Genomic DNA, 5,198 nt, shown 5'->3' with positions numbered 1-5,198 from the left:
TGTGAGGACTTGGTCCAACCTTTGATCAAAGTTGACCCTTCTAGTGTAAGGATGTTCATCTCCTTGCATCATGGGCAAATTGAATGCCAACCTTACACTTTCCGGACTAAAATCCAAGTAATTCCCCTGAACCATAGTAAGATAATTCTTTGGATTCGGGTTCATACTTTGATCATGGTTCTTGGTGATCCATGCATTGGCATAGAACTCTTGAACCATCAAGATTCCGACTTGTTGAATGGGGTTGGTAAGAACTTCCCAACCTCTTCTTCGGATCTCATGTCGGATCTCCGGATATTCACCCTTTTTGAGTGAAAAGGGGACCTCGGGGATCACCTTCTTCAAGGCCACAACTTCATAGAAGTGGTCTTGATGCACCCTTGAGATGAATCTCTCCATCTCCCATGACTCGAAGGTGGAAGCTTTTGCCTTCCCTTTCCTCTTTCTAGAGGTTTCTCCGGCCTTGGATGCCATAAATGGTTATGGAAAAACAAAAAGCAATGCTTTTACCACACCAAACTTAAAATGTTTGCTCGTCCTCGAGCAAAAGAAGAAAGAAGAGAGTAGAAGAAGAAGAAATGAGGAGAAAGGGAATGGCTTTGTATTCGGCCAAAGGGGAGATAGATGGTGTGTAAGGTGTGTGAAAATGAAGGATTGAAGGAGGGTTTATATAGGAGAGAGGGAGAGGGATGTTCGGCCATTTGAGGATGGGTTTGGGTGGGAAAGTGGTTTGAATTTGAATGGTGGGGTAGGTGGGGTTTTATGAAGGATGGATGTGAGTGGTGAAGAGAAAGAAGGGATTTGATAGGTGAGGGGTTTTTGGGGAAGAGGTGTTGAGGTGATTGGTGAAGAGGAGAGAGAGTGGTAGGGTAGGTGTGGATCCTGTGGGGTCCACAGATCCTGTGGTGTCAAGGAAAAGTCATCCCTGCACCAAATGGCATTCAAAATCACGTTTTGTGCCATTTCTGGCGTTAAACGCCGGGCTGGTGCCCATTCCTGACGTTTAACGCCGAGTTCTAGCCCTTTTCTGGCGTTTAACGCCAGTTTGGTGCCCCTTTCTGGCGTTAAACGCCCAGAATGGTGCCAGACTGGGCGTTAAACGCCCAATAGCTAACCTTACTGGCGTTTAAACGCCAGTAAGTGCGTCCTCCAGGGTGTGCTATTTTCTTCCTGTTTTTCATTCTGTTTTTGCTTTTTTCATTGATTTTGTGACTTCTCATGATCATCAACCTACAAAAGACATAAAATAACAAAAGAAAATAGTTAATTATAAAGCATTGGGTTGCCTCCCAACAAGCGCTTCTTTAATGTCATTAGCTTGACAGAGGACTCTCATGGAGCCTCACAGATACTCAGAGCCATGTTGGAACCTCCCAACACCAAACTTAGAGTTTGAATGTGGGGGTTCAACACCAAACTTAGAGTTTGGTTGTGGCCTCCCAACACCAAACTTAGAGTTTGACTGTGGGGGCTCTGTTTGGCTCTGTTTTGAGAGGAGCTCTTCGTGCTTCTTCTCCATGGTGATAGAGGGATATCCTTGGGCCTTAAACACAAAGGATTCTTCATTCACTTGAATGATTAACTCTCCTCTATCAACATCAATCACAGCCTTTGCTGTGGCTAGGAAGGGTCTGCCAAGGATGATGGATTCATCCATGCACTTCCCAGTCTCTAGGACTATGAAATCAGTAGGGATGTAATGGTCTTCAACTTTAACCAGAACATTTTCTACAAGTCCATAGGCTTGTTTTCTTGAGTTGTCTGCCATCTCTAGTGAGATTTTTGCAGCTTACACCTCAAAGATCCCTAGCTTCTCCATTACAGAGAGGGGCATGAGGTTTACACTTGACCCTAAGTCACACAAGGCCTTCTTGAAGGTCAAGGTGCCTATGGCGCAAGGTATTGAAAACTTCCCAGGATCCTGCCTCTTTTGAGGCAGTTTCTGCCTAGACAAGTCATCCAGTTCTTTGGTGAGCAAAGGAGGTTCATTCTCCCAAGTCTCATTTCCAAATAACTTGTCATTTAGCTTCATGATTGCTCCAAGGTATTTAGCAACTTGCTCTTCAGTGACATACTCATCCTCTTCAGAGGAAGAATACTCATCAGAGCTCATGAATGGCAGAAGTAGCTCTAATGGAATCTCTATGGTCTCATTTTGAGCCTCAGATTCCCATTGTTCCTCATTGGGGAACTCAATGGAGGCCAGTGGACGTCCAGTGAGGTCTTCCTCAGTGGCGTTCACTGCCTCTTCTTCCTCCCAGAATTCGGCCATGTTGATGGCTTTGCACTCTCCTTTTGGATTTTCTTCTGTGTTGCTTAGGAGAGTACTAGGAGGGAGTTCAGTAACTTTCTTGCTCAGCTGTCCCACTTGTGCCTCCAAATTCCTAATGGAGGACCTTGTTTCAGTCATGAAACTTTGAGTGGTTTTGATTAGATCAGAGACCATGGTTGCTAAGTCAGAGGTATTCTGCTTAGAACTCTCTGTCTGTTGCTGAGAAGATGATGGAAAAGGCTTGCTATTGTTAAACCTGTTTCTTCCACCATTATTGTTGTTGAAACCTTGTTGAGGTCTCTCTTGATTCTTCCATGAGAAATTTGGGTGATTTCTCCAAGAAGAATTGTAGGTGTTTCCATAGGGTTCTTCTAGGTAATTCACCTCTTCCATTGAAGGGTTCTCAGGGTCATATGCTTCTTCCTCAGATGAAGCTTCCTTAGTACTGTTTGGTGCATTTTGCATTCTAGACAGATTTTGAGAGATCAAATTGACTTGTTGAGTCAATATTTTGTTCTGAGCCAATATGGCATTCAGAGTATCAATCTCAAGAACTCCTTTCTTCTGACTAGTCCCATTGTTCACAGGATTTCTTTCAGAAGTGTACATGAATTGGTTATTTGCAACCATTTCAATCAGCTCTTGAGCTTCTGTAGGCATCTTTTTCAAATGAAGAGATCCTCCAGCAGAGCTATCCAGAGACATCTTGGATAGTTCCGAGAGACCATCATAGAAAATACCTATGATGCTCCATTCAGAAAGCATGTCAGAAGGACACTTTCTGATTAATTGTTTGTATCTTTCCCAAGCTTCATAGAGGGATTCTCCATCCTTTTGTCTGAAGGTTTGGACTTCCACTCTAAGCTTACTCCATTTCTGAGGTGGAAAGAATTTTGCCAGGAAGGCATTGACTAGCTTTTCCCAAGAGTCCAGGCTATCTTTAGGTTGTGAGTCCAACCATATTCTAGCTCTGTCTCTTACAGCAAAAGGGAATAGCATCAGTCTGTAGACCTCAGGGTCAACCCCATTAGTCTTGACTGTGTCATAGATTTGCAAGAATTCAGCTAAAAACTGATGAGGATCTTCCATTGGAAGTCCATGGAACTTGCAATTCTGTTGCATTAGAGAAACTAATTGAGGCTTAAGCTCAAAGTTGTTTGCTCCAATGGCAGGGATAGAGATGCTTCTCCCATAGAAGTCGGGAGTAGGTGCAGTAAAGTCACCCAGCACCTTCCTTGCATTGTTGGCATTGTTGTTCTCGGCTGCCATGTGTTCTTCTTCTTTGAAGAATTCGGTCAGGTCCTTTAAAGAGGGTTGTGCTTTGGCTTCTCTTAGCTTTCTCTTCAAGGTCCTTTCAGGTTTAGGATCAGGCTCAACAAGAATGCTTTTGTCTTTGCTCCTGCTCATAAGAAAGAGAAGGGAACAAGAAAATGTGGAATCCTCTATGTCACAGTATAGAGATTCCTTGAAGTGTCAGAGGAAAAGAAGAGTAGAAGACAGAAGTAGAAAATTCGAACTTATCAAAGGAGATGGAGTTCGAATTTTGCATTAAGGGATAGTGTTAGTCCATAAATAGAAGGATGTGAGGAGAAGGGAAGTAATTTTCGAAAATTAAGTGAGAGATTTTGAAAATATTTTTGAAAAACATTACTTAATTTTCGAAAATGAGAGTGGGAAAGAAATAAGATAATTTTTGAAAAAGATTTTGAAATTAGAAATCAAAAAGATTTGATTGAAAACTATTTTGAAAAAGATGAGGTTAAGAAGATATGATTGATTTTTTTTTTTAAAAAAAAATTGATTGAGAAAATATGATTTGGAAACAATTTTAAAAGATTTGATTTTAGAAAAATTATTAACTTGGCTATCAAGAAAAGATATGATTCAAACATTAAACCTTTCTCAACAGAAAAGGCAACATACTTGAAATGTTGAATCAAATCATTAATTGATAGTAAGTATCTTTGAAAAAGGAAAGAAATTGATTTTGAAAACATTTGATTGAAAAGATATGATTTGAAAAAGATTTGATTTTGAAAAACTTTGAAAACTTGAAAAAAAATTGATTTGAAAACAAAATTCTCCCCCTTGTGCCATCCTGGCGTTAAACGCCCAGAATGGTGCACATTCTGGCGTTTAACGCCCAAAACTATACCCTTTTGGGCGTTAAACGCCCAACCAGGTACCCTGGCTGGCGTTTAAACGCCAGTCTGTCCTTCTTCACTGGGCGTTTTGAACGCCCAGCTTTTTCTGTGCAATTCCTCTGCTGTATGTTCTGAATCTTCAATTCTCTGTATTATTGACTTGAAAAGACACAAATTAAAAATATTTTTGGATTTTTAATAATAAAGAATAATCAAAATGCAACTAAAATCAAATAACAATGCATGCTAGACACCAAACTTAGCAGTTTGTATACCACTGACACTAACAATATGAGAATGCATATGAGACACACAAAATACTTCAAGTCAATAGAATTCAAAGATTAGAGCAAGTAAATCATCAAGAACATCTTGAAGATCACTAAGACACATGAATGAATGCATGCAATTGACACCAAACTTAAGATGAGACTAGTGTCTCATACAAGAAACATAAAATATTTTTGGTTTTTATAAATTTTTTTTTTTATTTTTTTGTGTTTTTCGAAAATTAAGTGGAAAAAGATATCAAAATTCTTAATGAGAATTCCAGGAATCAGTGCAATGCTAGTCTAAGACTCCGGTCCAGAAATTAGACATGGCTTCACAGCCAGCCAAGCTTTCAAAAAAAAAAGCTTCGGTCCAAAACACTAGACATGGCCAGAGGCCAGCCAAGCCTTAGCAGATCATTGCTCCAAAAGCAAGGTTGATAAAAATCAACAAGCTCTTGTGATGATAAGTTGAAACCTCGGTCCAATAAGATTAGACATGGCTTCTCAGCC

The 5,198-nt window shown here is 40.3% G+C and overlaps 1 non-coding gene across 1 annotated transcript; it reads left to right on the top strand.

The window, feature by feature from the left end:
• The first annotated feature begins 3,031 nt into the window (after nt 1-3,031).
• On the top strand, nt 3,032-3,139 carry LOC130958853 (small nucleolar RNA R71). The gene has a single exon (XR_009077955.1). It is a non-coding gene; the product is annotated as a small nucleolar RNA R71 (small nucleolar RNA).
• The last annotated feature ends 2,059 nt before the right edge of the window (nt 3,140-5,198 follow it).

The sequence above is a fragment of the Arachis stenosperma genome, chromosome 10 (genome assembly GCF_014773155.1).
Source record: "Arachis stenosperma cultivar V10309 chromosome 10, arast.V10309.gnm1.PFL2, whole genome shotgun sequence".
Taxonomy (NCBI): domain Eukaryota; kingdom Viridiplantae; phylum Streptophyta; class Magnoliopsida; order Fabales; family Fabaceae; genus Arachis; species Arachis stenosperma.
Note: the sequence above shows the minus strand (reverse complement) of the source record. Positions and strands in the feature narration are given on the sequence as shown.